This window comes from Mustela erminea, chromosome 3, assembly GCF_009829155.1.
Source record: "Mustela erminea isolate mMusErm1 chromosome 3, mMusErm1.Pri, whole genome shotgun sequence".
NCBI lineage: Eukaryota > Metazoa > Chordata > Mammalia > Carnivora > Mustelidae > Mustela > Mustela erminea.
In genome coordinates, this window is record NC_045616.1 from 23984057 (window position 1) to 23998693 (window position 14637).

The window sequence follows — 14637 nt, forward strand, 5'->3', positions numbered from 1 at the left end:
ACTCAAATACTCATACCATAAAATACATCTTGTTGTTCGTTAAAAATATAATTAATACTGATACTGAGAACAGTAAAAAAAAAAAAAAAAGCAGTAAGGATGTTCATCTCCCAGCCTAGAGAGAATAAGAGGGTCTAGGATTACCTTCCACCATAAACAATTGCAAAACTGAGTAAAGTTCATATATAATTGTCATACATTAGGTAACAGAGAACACTGGGTTGTAATCCCTGAAAGAAAGCAAACAAATTAATAGAGACCTATTTATGATATTTTTCTGACCTGGTATTTTACATTTAGAAACAATACTTTGAGGAATCAAAACCTAGGATACTCTGCAGCTGTAGAACACAAAAATACAACCATTTTTAAAGTGCACTTACTAAACAACAAGAAAAATGACTGGGAAGGAAAGTAATATGTCAGTAGATAAGTCAACAGAATTTTTAAAAATATAATTACCATTACCATTATATTAGAGAAAATTAGGTTCACCCTAATGTTACAGAACACCCAAATTTACAGTGGCTCAAACACACGAATTTTGCTTTTTATTTCTTTCACTCTGGAAAAGCCCAAATTTAGTAGAACAGTTCAATGAAGCAATCAGGAACCCAACCTTCCATTTTTTGACCTCACCATTACTTTACATGGTCTTTATCTGTATATTTTTGATTATTGCTGGATCTCCTGCCATTGTGCCAAGATTCCAGCCAGTGGAAGAAGGAAGAATGGAAGGTATATTGCCTGGAACATAAGCTATTCCTACAATTACATTTATATCCCTTTGGTCAGATACTAGCAAAGCAGCCCACCTATTATAAAGGAGGCTAAAATAGAGTCTATATTCTGGGTAACTGAATATATTTTTAGTTGTCCAAGCTTAAAAAAAAAAATCAATGATTCTTTTAAAACTATCAGATAGAAGAAACTCTCAATCTTTGTCACAATTACAGAATTATTAATCTGCTATACCTTAAACTAAAAAAGAAAGACTGAAACTAGGAAACAGCAATCCATATTTCAAAGAACGACAACAATGAAAAAGTGAGACCAACTGAAGAAAAGGTTTGGGGGAAGGCAATAGTGAATAAAAGGAAGTTAGTGGCCCAAGAGCTAACTCTCCACCTGCTGAAACCCTCAAGGACCTATTTTGATGTTTCACTGGACTAGATTTGTTCTTACAAATAAGAGAAGCAGAAATTAAAAGTAGAGAACACCTTAAATTACCCTTGACAGATATTTCTTTTACATTAATTAGAACAGAATAAGGGTAAGTGGAAACCCACCACTTCATGCTAGAAATCTAAGATGGATAAAGAAGATGTGGCATTTATGTACAATGGAATACTATGCAACTATCAAAAGAAATGAAATCTTGCCATTTGCAACAACATGGATGGAACCTAGAGGGTACTATGCTGAGCAAAATAAGTCAATTAGAGAAAGACAATTTTATGATCTCTCTGATATGAGGAATATGAAAGGCAGGGTAGGGGGTTTTGGGAGATAGGGAAGGAAAAAATGAAACAAGATGGGATCAGAGGGAGATAAACCATAGGAGACTCTTAATCTCACAAAACAAACTGAGGGTTGCTGGGGGTTGTGGGATTAGGGATAGAGTGGTTGGATTATGGACACTGGGGAGGGCATGTGCTATGCTGAGTGCTATGAAATACATACGTCTGACAATTCACAGACCTGTACCCCTGGGGCAAATAATACATTATATGTTAATAAAAATAGTTTAAAAAAGAAATGTGAGATGGACTTACACAGCATTTGATTTGCAAGGGTACCTGCTGTACATCTTTTCTTATGGAATTAAGACAGTCTATGTAGAGCATCCATCTACTACCCTAGCTTTACAGGTGGCAATCTTGAGGAAATGAAGTGACTTACCCTGGCCCACAGAGCTAAAACATTTTAATACTAGGACAACTGACCTTGAAAAGCATGGGTTTGAACTGTGAGGGTATACTTACACACTGATTTTTTTCAATAACTATAGTACCAGTACTGTAAAAGTACTTCCTCTTCCCTACAATTTTATGAACATTTTCTTTTCTCTAGTTTACTTTATTCTAGGGATACAGTATAAAATACACATAACATAAAAATATGTGCTAACTGTTTATGATATTAGTAAGGCTTCCGGTCAACAAGATACTAGTAGGTAAATTTCTGGGGAGTCAGTTTTAGACATGGGGTTTGAATGTGTGGGGGTTAACCCCCACCCCATGTTATTCAAGGACCAACTTTACTAGATATAGAAGCATTCTTATTTATTTATCTGGATCTTAAACCTAGTTAAATAGTGTCTTGGCAGCAGCTAGTTATTCATTAAATTTTAGCTTGCTCAATCTTGGAAAGGTCTCAGTACATCAAATTAGAATTCTCATTTTCAGACCTATGTAACACTGAGTCAAAAAGCCAGTTTAACTTAGATTCATTTTGTATTTCCTTAATTCTGCATTTTTATGAGGATTCAATTAATCCACTACTCGATCTACCTTTATGCTCACACGAATTCAACTTTTTGTTCATCTTCTATTATTAATAATAGTCTTGGCTATTAAGAAAGCCTGCCTTTTTTTTTCTACACAGAATGTTCTGAATGTAGCTTCATACTCAATTCCACCCTGCACTACTACATAACCCTGGGGCACAAAAATCTCAGACTAGTCTATATTAATAGCCTGGATATTCTGCTAGATGCTGGAGAATAAATAAGGAGCCAAACTACCCCTGGAAAGTGTCAGCCCTGACACTGAGGAGACAGATACTAGACCAGCACAGTAATGGTCATATGATTTTAAAACTTATTTAAGGGAAATAAATGTCTAGTGAAAGCACACAATAAAGACTTTCAACAAATGTTTATTGAATAAATTTGGAGGCAAAGATCATATATGGTGACAGTGAGGACTGGTAGATGGTCAAGTTAAGCTGTACCACATTGTCTAGGATCTTAAATAGCAGGCTAAGGTGCTTACACTTTGCATAACAAAATGTGTAAGTAAAGTGAGCCATTAAAGATTGTAAAGTAGAGGAACTACCTAATCCTATCTACATTTTGGGAAGAAGACTATGATAACAGTGAGATGGTGACATGCTTAGCTAAAACTAGAATCAGGAAGATAGGTTTGCTAGTGATTGCAAGAGTTCAGGTAAGAGGTATTGGAGGGCCTCAATTTAATAGTGAGACAAGAGGGGCAGGAATGAATTTGAAAGACAGTTCATGGATACTTATAACATACTAGTGACTAATGCTCTACTAAAATGTCAGGGATAAGAGGGAGATTATAGTTAACCAAATGTTTCTTGGTTGGATGACTAAGGCTATGGCATTAAATAAGGGAGAACAAAGAGAGGTACTATAAAAAGATCAAAGGAAGAAAAAAGTAGCTCCTGGTATAGAAGACCTGATCTGAACACACACAGGTTGGCCTGAGTGTTACTTAAAGTCCATCTGATGCCCACAGCTAAACTATGATCTGCTCATGGACACTAAGGATCTCACCAAATATCAACATTGAACAAGGCAACCCTGAGACTATGACTAAGATAAAAAAATAACCACTGTGAAACCCACAAAATACCAAATAGTTATCTCCCTCACTACTACTTATTTACAAATTCCAGTTTATCCTCACTCTAATTGGCCTTCCTCTACATAATTCAGATTTACTGAGCTATCCAATCACAGATATTTCCCTGCTTTCTGAAGGTACCCAATCTATAGCTCTGTCCTTGCTTCCTCAGATCCTTTCCAAAATTACTAAAACTAAACCCAAGTGCAGTAAGTTACTTCTAACATCCTCTTAGTGAGACACACTGCATTTCACTATGTTGCACATTGTTCCTCACTGAAACCAGTGATAGGCCCAAATTTTTAAACAATTAAGTGTACTTCAGCAGCCTTTGACTTGAGATCCCTGACACAGTGATGGGCCAAATATTGAACAATAGAGAGGAAATTCTAGGGATATAAGAGAGTGTTGGAAATTCAGTTTTGCAGTTCACATAAAAGGAAGGAGCCAATATACATAAATGTATACTGGGGAGTTACCAACTTTTTTGCCAATATTTCCAAACTAGTCTATACAGTTTCAGTAGATTTAATAAATGTAACATGATATGACTTGTGCTCCAAAGAGGTTGGAGAAAACTAGTTTAAACATGATTGCAAGCGTCTTTTAATTTAGAATTATCACAGGATTTACTTTATATTATAAATGTTACTTTACATTGTGAATCATACAAAATTTCTATTATATTTCATTATAGAACCATTTTTCTAGCCACACCGATCACTGTAAAGTTTTACACAGAATATAATTTGGAAAATGTTTCAAAAGAAAGTTGAAAAAGCAAAACTGAATTATTGGGACTTCATCAAGATAAAAAGTTTCTGAACAGCAAAGGAAACATTCAATAAAACTAAAAGACTACATATGAAGTGGGAGACAATATTTGCAAATCATGTATCAGACAAAGGGCTAGTATCCAAGATCTATAAAGAACTTATTAAACTCAACCCTCAAAAAACAAATAATCCAGTCAAGAAATGGGCAGAAGACATGAACAGACATTTCTCCAAAGAAGACATACAAATGGCTAACTGACACATAAAAAAATGCTCAACATCACTTGTTATGAGGGAAATACAAATCAAAACCACGATGAGATACCAATTTATACCAGACAAAATGACTAAAATTAACAAGACAGGAAATAAGAGATGTTGGTAAGGATGAAGAGAAAGGGGAACCCTCTTACACTGTTGGTAGGAATGCAAGCTAGTACAGCCACAATGGGAAAGAGTATGGTGGATCACCCAGCAATTATATTACTAGGTATTTACCCCAAAGATACAGATGTAGCAAAACAAAGGGGCATCTGCACCCCAATGTTCATAGCAGCAATGTCCACAATAGCCAACTGTAGGAAAAGCTGAGATGTCCTTCGACAGATGAACGGATAAAGAAGATGTGGTGTATATATCCAATGGAATATTACTCAGTCATCAGAAAGTTTGAATACTTACCATTTACATCCAGGTAGATGGAACTGGAGGGTATTACGTTAATGGAAATAAGTCAGTTGGTGAAAGACAATTATCATATGGTTTCACTCACAGGTGGAACATAAGAAACAGTGCAGAAGACCATAAGGGAAGGGGCAGAAAACTGGATGAGAAGAAATCAGAGAGGGAGACAAACCATGAGACTGTTAACTATGGGACACAAATTGAGGGTTGACAGGAAGGTGAGTAGGGGATGGGATAACTGGGTGATGGCCATAAAGGAGGGCATAGGATGTGATGACCACTGGGTGCTATACACAACTGATGAATTGTTGAACACTGTATCTGAAACTAATGATGTACTATGTGTTGGCTAATTGAATTTAAAAAAAGAAAAGAAAGTTGAAATATTAAGGGTAGATGAGCTCCCTCAATAAGTAAAAATACACCAAAAGGAAAAAAAAAAAACCTAAGAATATCTTAATATCTTAATCTTCTGTAAAACACAGCCATTGTTAACAGTTAATTAAAATAGTTATCATTAAGCAAACTATATTAGAAACAAAGGTAACAAATACTCAAAATAAAAAATACATACCCTTCCTAATTTTTTTTTACCACACCACACTATCATCTATGCTTCTGAGATCATGATTGTCTGATCTTTATGGCAGATTCCATAAAACAGTGTGCTACTGCATATCTTTTTTGATTCCCCCCAACTCAATGATATCTCCTTAGTGGCTTACAGTATGTAACAGTGGAGTAACACAGTGAGTAACAGCAAATATCACAAATCAGGGCTTGACAGTTTTATTGATTGACTCTAACTTTATGACAGTGAAGGAAAAAAAATGCAGATTAGAAGTTTGCTGTGTCTACAACCACTCATTGTGGATAGCACAATGGTATTCAAAAACCATATCCGATTCTGCAATGAAGTGCTCTTGTCATTTCTGAGCAAATGAAGTTCCAGCATTTGTCTTTGTGATTTTCACTTTCATCTACTCATTAATGTAAATTAAAATACCAATCAATATTCATGTCAAAATTTCACACATTCATCAACTGAAAACATACTTTTTAATTATGTTAATGTATTACAAAGGGAAAACTTATTACTAGAATATTGGTCTGTCAGGACATCCAATGGTAACATTACTATTTGTATTTTCAAGCCTGGACCTCTGCATATTTGTCAAAAACATCATAAAAAATTTACCTTCATATATTCTTGTTCACTAGATAACATAGCCAGATTTGTCAACTTCTCTTCACTTCTGGTTCAAGAATGCCTCTAAATAATTTTATCATCTTTCTTACATATGAAGCAACATACATGCTACCACTGGAAAAAAAACCTTAAACCTTAGAAAATATATGGCAGTGATTCCCGTTCACAATAATTTTTAGAAACTGTAATACTATCCATGTCCTTTTTTCTCCAGGATGTATGCCAGTGGTTTCAGACAAAAATATTTTCACTAGAATATTTTCACGTTTCAATTAATCATTTCTCTAATACTGGTTATGACTACACATTTTTTTTCTTCTGCAAAAATCAGAGAAAATGGGGGAACGTGGGTGGCAGAGTCAGTTAAGCATCAGACTCTTGGTTTCAGCTCAGGTCGTGATCTCAGTGTCCTGAGATCAAGACACTCTTCAGGCTCTGTGCTCAGATTAGAGTCTGCTTGGGATTCTTCTACTCTCTCCCACTGCCCCTCCCACCTTTCTCTTTCTCTCTCTCAAATAAATAAATATTTTTAAAGTTTAGAGAAAATGGCTGAATGATAACCAATTGGGCATTTTAAATCACTGCTTTAGATCAAGCATCGATTCTTACTGAAAACCACAAAGGCAATCATCTATAGTTACTATATTTTTTTGGGGGGGGTGTAGTGGCAATGTAATACTGGCATCTTGTTGTTGTTTCTTTTGGCATTCTTCTTTGAAATTTTTTTTTTCTATGTGAATGTCCATTTTCTTGTTTTTTTTTTTATTGTTGATGTTACATAGTATCTTTTCCACATTTCCTACGTGCCTCCCTTCAAGAAATGATTTTAAAGCTTAGTGTTTCACTGTACAATGTTCAAGGATGATTCCAGCTGTCTTAAAATTTTTTATCTGATGAACTTCATCAAAAACTTCACACCAGAAAAAAAAGAGAACTACAAAAATCACATACAGCCATAATTATTTATTTTGAATAGCTGTAAATGCAGGAATATGAACTCTCACAGAGCAGCAAATCAACTTAGTTGAAAAGTGAGCTCCATGAATTCCAAACAATCACAAACTTACCACTGAAGAGGGGGTCTCTGAGTCTATTATTACAGGCCAATTATGTAATTACCAGACCTCCAATTTACCTCCATATAAAATACAATGTTTATTAATGTTAATAACGCTAATTTTGGAGCTTACGTCTTTATTTTTATGACTCAGTAGTGAAACTGAGGTAATTATTTGGAACTTAAGCAGACAAAATATTCATTTGGTGAGGAGAATTTATCACCAATTTTTTTTTTAGAATTTCTAATGCATGGTGATAATGGAAGCAGGTTAACTTTTAGTCAGGATTGCAATTGATTTTAAATTCTCTCCAGAAAAATCCCTGCTCCCTCCCTCATGTCTTGCATCCAGAGGTGGCCTCTCCCATAACCTGGCCTTTGCTTGGTACTTCCTGTGCTCTCAGGCAGTTGTTACAGACATGAGCCTAGAGCAGTTCTCAACCCCAGCACTATCAGCATTTGGGCTGGATAATTTTCTGTTGAGTCAATAGTATCATACAGCTAAGGTCAGGTATGAAAAAGTCTGGTAGGAAGCAACACTACAGAGTAAACCTATCTAGTAAGGCTTCTAGATCAGACAAACAGAAATGTGAGGAGCCAAAAGAGGAAGGGGGTCACTGGCTCAGCCAACACATTCAAGCGAGTCAATCCTGGCAACAGAAAGGGGTGATATCTCAAACTCTGAACACTCTAAGGTATAGCTGAGTACCTGGGAGGTCACTGACAAAGGTAGTTTCAGTGGAGGGGTAACAGGAATTCAAAGAGCAGAGCCTTGAGGAATAGGTGAAAAGTGAAGAAGCAGAGATAGCACTTTCAAAATCTCAACTACGAGTTGAGGAAAATAACAGCACTTCCTTCTCTAACCCTAATCCTTACCAGTAAAACAGCACTGATTTCCTCCAAAGAGAAGCTAAACGAGTAGCCAGATCTAATTTCCCACTCTATACACCTCATCTCTCTCAGCCCCAATGGACACGTGACCTAAAACATTTGCTACAAATCCCTTGCTCCTTGATGGTCATGATCATATTAAATATATTTTCTCTGAACAGGCTTTTACATCATTCGCTTGATCCTGTCCCAAGTTTCCACCTTATTGTTTAAATATAACTGCTGCAAATTTTCCTTTAAAGGCATAAATCCTCAGATGTTTTGAGACCCACTTCTAGTCTATTAAGTTCCAGAATGTTAGATTTTTGCCTTAAAAGACTTTTTAAAAATTTTAGTAACTTAAGGGAACTATCATTTTTGGGATGTGTCAGTGGGAAATATATTTATGAAACTTAAAAGCTTTGGGATGCCTGGGTGGCTCCATCAATTAAGCATCTGCCTTCAGCTCAGGTCATTATCCCAGGGTCCTAGGATGGAGTCCCACATCAGGCTCCCTGCTCAGTAGGGAGCCTGCTTCTCCCTCTGCCTGCGGTTCCCGCTGCTTGTATACACATTCTCTTTCTCTCCCTGTCTGATGAATAAATAAAACCTTAAAAAAAAAAAAGACATTTAAAGGCTTTTAACTTCCACATCTAACAATGTTTTTAAAAACTTGAAGAATGTGTGAAAAATCCTTTATATTACTTTATGAAATAAAATGTCTTTTATTATCTTGCTGTTACATGACAAATTTCCTTTGCTGAGAATTTTCTCCTGATCCTCTATTGCTTTTTTAAGCATCAGCCTTCTTTCAAAAAAGGAACACAAAACTTAGCTCTTCTAGGAATTCTTCTCATTGATTTGTTCTCTTTCTTCCCTATGATATTCTTTCCACAGTACTTAATACAGTTGGCCTTGGTGTTAGAATTATTAAAGTCATTACTCTGTAAATCCATGGTGAACATGGACAGGACAACATCTTAATCATTTATCTCCTACTGAAACTACTATAATGCTTTGCAAGGTAATGTTCAAAAATGTTGATTAAAATTGGGGCGCCTGGGTGGCTCAGTGGGTTAAAGCCTCTGCCTTCGGCTCAGGTCATGATCCCAGGGTCCTGGGATAAAGCCCCACATCAGGCTCTCTGCTCAACAGGGAGCCTGCTTCCTCCTCTCTCTCTGCCTGCCTCTCTGACTCCTTGTGATCTCTGTCTGTCAAATAAATAAAAAAATCTAAAAAAAAAAATGTTGATTAAAATGAATCAAAGCCATATATTGAAAATTAATATACTGGGTTTTAATAACATTTTCTAGACTTAAATTAGTATAGGCTTTGTTGCATAATCTTGAGCTTATCTTGGGTTAACTGGAGAATAACTAAAAGAAACAAATCTTATATAAGAAGGGATATATAGGGACGCCTGGGTGGCTCAGTTGGTTAAGCAGCTGCCTTCGGCTCAGGTAATGATCCCAGCGTCCTGGGATCGAGTCCCACATCGGGCTCCTTGCTCAGCAGGGAGCCTGCTTCTCCCTCTGCCTCTGCCTGCCATTCTGTCTGCCTGTGCTCACTCTCTCCCCCTCTCTCTCTGATAAATAAATAAAATCTTAAAAAAAAAAAAAAAAGAAGAGATATATATTTTATAAAGTGCATTCATTTATTAGTTACTGATCCATAAATAATTAGGTGAATGGGAAAGAATAGCACAGTAATCATAAATTATCAATGTAATTTATACTTTCATATCATGAAATTGTTATAAAACTGCCACCAGTGATTTTATGTCAAGAGACTTGGATTGCCCTCTTATTACCTCTATGACCTCAGGCATATTTGTTATTCCTAAGATATGACTCCCTCTTATGTACTATGCCTATCTCACAAAGTTAGTTAAGATCAAATGAGGTAATGGAAAATAATAGCAGTTTAAATTATTGAGAGGTAAATATTCACTAAGAACCTACACTGTGTTTTTGTTTAATCATCACAACAATCCTATGAGGTTGATTATCATTCCCATTTTTATAAAGAAAACTTGTCACAGAGAGCTTACATAATTTGCCCAAGGTTACATAGTTATTAAGAGGTAAATTAAAATTTATCAGATAGTCTGACTCCAGAGCCAAGCCTCTTAGCCAAAATACTACACTGCTAACTGTCAGCTCCATTCCTTCAGATTTTGTAAAACTTGGCTATATAACATTAACTATCTTTTTCAAATTTTAAATTTCCAAATTCCTAGAATGGAAATTTTTCTTTAGCTTTCTTAAAGATATAATAACAAATCTAACCAAAACTCTCTACAAACATTCAAATGAAATTTAGGCAAAAAATAATCTGTCAGAGGACTGATTTAGTAAACACCTTAGCCTAGTACTTGCCTATTACTGTCTCCTACACAGTAACTAGTTACATTCTTCAGTACGTTATATATACCTTTATATATATATATATATATTTATTTATATAGAGATTTATTTAAGATATAGGTTCAATTCTTAAATAAATCCACTAGTAGTTCACCTAGAGGGTTGATTACTGGATAGTAATTCACTCCAAATCAAAAATTAAAAAATGAGGGGTTTGTCTTAGGCATTAAAGAAATACAAAAATCTGATAGATCCAACGATTTTCATGCTATCATAAGCCATTTACTCAGACTGCTTTCTTGAACCTTCCAAATTTCAACTGTAATGGGAAATTTGGAGAACAACACTGCCATCCAGGGATAGAGAACTGAAGGTGCAGAGCTGGAAAACGAAACACTTAGCAGGGTGGTTCTCTGTACTGAAACACTCAGCTGTATAGCTATCTGTTGTGAGGGAATTACTAACTGTTCAAGTACAAGAGATTACGAATGACACCACGGGCTTAAAAAAATGACAAGACTCCCCAAAGCTTCTCTTTCACTGACTCATTCAGTTAATAGAAAGGTGTAGAACTATAATCACTTTGTTAATACCAGCCCATAACTTGCCTTTTAAAAGCACTTTACTGAGGTAAGAATGATATACAAAAAGCTATACACAATTAATATGCTCAACCTAATAACTTTGGAGGGAACTATATATCAGGAAACCATAACCACAATCTAGGCCATTAGTATATCCATCACCTCCCAATTTTTTCCTGCTCTTTCCTATTGCATACTGCTTTTTTTTTTCTCTCTCTCTCTCTCTCTCCAGGATAAAAACACTCAACATAAGGGGCTCCAAGGTGGCTCAGTCCTTAAGCGTCTGCCTTTGGCTCAGGTCATGAACCCAGGGTCCTGGGATCTAGCCTCGTGTCGGGCTCCCTGCTCCACGGGAAGTCAGCTTCTCTCTCTCTCACTCCCCCTGCTTGTGTTCCCCCCCCCCTCTGTTAAATAAATAAACAAAATCTTAGGAAAAAACCACACTCAACATAAGAGCTATCCTCTTGGCAAATTTTTAAGTACACAATATTGTTAACTATAAGCACTATGCTGGGCAGTAGATCTCCAGGACTTACTCAACCAAATAGCTGAAACTCCTTACCCTTTGATTAATACCTCCTCATTTTTCCCTCAATGGCAACCACCATTCTACTCCTTCCTCCTCTGAATTTGACTGCCTTAGATTCATGTAAGTGTTTAAGGTAGTATTTGTCCTTCTGTATCTCATTATTTCACTTAGTGTAAGGTCTTAATATCAATTGATATCTTCATATCTAACAATAGAAATGGCAGTCATCAGGAATGTTAGATAAAGAAAAGATTATTTTTGAGATAATTTTCTTTTCTCAAAGAAAGTGTCCTGAATTGTGTGTGGGTCCTCCCCTCAATCCTTATACTGAAGCTAAAATCCCCAATGTGATGGTATTTGGAGATAAAGTCTTAGAAAGGTAATTAAGATGAAATGAAGTCATAAAGGTAGAGCCTGAATCCAAAAGAATCATTATTTTTAAATGAAAATCAATGGACATCAGAGAGGGAGAGAGAAACCAGAGAATTCTTTATTTAGGTGTGTACACAGTAAAGGCCATCTGAGGACACAAGAAGGCTGTGTCTGCACGTCAGGATGAGAACCTTCACCAGAAGCAAACATGATGGTATCTTGAACTCAGACTTCCACACTTCAGAACTGTAAGAAAAAAATTTCTGTTGTTTGAGCCACCCAGTATGTGGTATTTTGTTTTGGCAGTCTAAGTAGCCAAATAGAGTGGGATCTGACAAACTCTTGAGAAACCTGAAACTGGAAAACTGGATTTCCATTCAACATGCTGGATCCTTACTTTCAATAAAAGAACACTGTAATAAGGAGGAAAGAGGTGTTACTCTTAATGATAATAAACTTGTTGTTTCATATATCTGACACCATTTAACTGATCCAGGTTAACCCTTTCGAGAGAAACCTATAGTTTCTTCTTTTTTTTTTTTTAAGATTTTATTTATTTATTTAATTATTTATTTTATGACACAGATCACAAGTAGGTAGAAAGGCAGGCAGAGAGAGGGGAAGTAGGCTCCATCCCAGGAACCTGAGATCATGACCTGAGCTGAAGGCAGAGGCTTTAACCCACTGAGCCACCCAGGTGCCCCCCTATAGTTTCTTTAATACAAAACATTGTTATTACTAGAGGAAATGTGAATAGCTTATTAAGAGCAGGTTAATAGAATCATCTTTGCAAAGAATCAAGATAACAAGATATCAGGGACAACCGAAAATTACTCTTCACTTTTAAAATAAGCATCTAAGTTTGCCAAGAGCTTATATTATAAAAGAAAAGTCTATACAGAAAAAAAAAAAACTTAAAGTTAAGCTATTTTAAATAATATAAAAATGATCTGCTGATGAGAAATTAACTTCTCTTTGGAGCTACAGAAAGGATTCTTTAAAAGGATGGCTGGAACTTAACCTAATCTTAAAAAGTAGCCATTGAGAAAGCAGAGCTGGCAGTGGGAAAGGCCAAGGAGAGAGCCTGGGCTAAGAAAAGAGAAAACAAACCCTGACATAAGAAGACTGTGCTGGCTGGAGAAGTGAGGTATTGGATAAGAGGGGTGGTCCACAGAAAACACTACAGAGACTTTAAGAGCCACAGACAAATATCACATTAAGAACACATTTACTGAAGTATCAGGGAATCATAACAACAACTTTCTCCCCAATGAGAGGACACATTTTCCATAAAGCTCTATGCTTATCTTTCCCATGTATTTATGAATGGAGTGTCTACCACCTACCTGAGTTGAAGAAGCCATTACAATCCAGAAGCTCAGCTTTAAGAAGGAGAGGTAAATGAATAAGAAGACAATTACAATGCAGTGTATGGCTTGTTAGAGGCAAAACTACTTTTGTGCAACATTCTTCAAATAGGAAGTCAACTATCAAGGCATTTGTGCCCAAATCACACATTAAACTAAAAGAATACCTACCCAAATGCAAGTATGATTAAGTAATTTTTTTTAAAGATTTTATTTATTTATTTGACAGAGAGAAATCACAAGTAGATGGAGAGGCAGGCAGAGAGAGAGAGAGAGAGAGAGAGAGGGAAGCAGGCTCCCTGCCGAGCAGAGAGCCCGATGCAGGACTCGATCCCAGGACCCTGAGATCATGACCTGAGCCGAAGGCAGCGGCTTAACCCACTGAGTCACCCAGGTGCCCCTGATTTAAAGTAATTTGACTACAGAATCATGACTTAGGAAAACGGGCTTTGGGTATGACTGATAGAGGCTCATAATGAGGCCTAGCTTAAATGTTCTTTCATCGGTCCTGAAATTATTCATTTTATCTGTGAATCTGAGTTTTGTATGTGAAGTCCAGAGAGACAATGAAGCTTATTTCAAGGGTTCAGTCTCGGGTCATCTTTGGCCCTCCCTCCTACATCCTCCACTTGAGTACTCTGCCTTCTTATTTTCTTGTCTTTGCCCAGCAACTGCTGACATCTTTTTTTTTTTTTTTTTTTTTTTTTTTTTTTTAAAGATTTTATTTATTTATTTGACAGACAGAGATCACAAGCAGGCAGAGAGGCAGGCAGAGAGAGAGGAGGAAGCAGGCTCCCCGCTGAGCAGAGAGCCCGATGCGGGGCTCGATCCCAGGACCCTGGGACCATGACCTGAGCCGAAGGCAGAGGCTTTAACCCACTGAGCCACCCAGGCGCCCCCTGACATCTTGTTCCAAAACACGCATTCACACTGAGTCCTGGGGTGCAGGTCCCCGGTACCCGTAAGGGTCTGCAGTAGACCCACCCATATGCCTGTACTTGAGAGAACACATTAAATACCAAACAAAAACACATGGCATGTCAAGGGACACCATGGAAGAAACATAACAGAACAAAACAAAAAATTCTTTCCTACTTTTCGAGTGAGGGGTCTTGCAATTTCACTTTGCACTGGGCTCTGCAGATTTGTGTCACCAATCCCGCAGTCCTGTGGCAGTGGTTGGCCTCAGCTGGATAATTACTGGTGAGACACCTGGCTCCTGGCAAGTC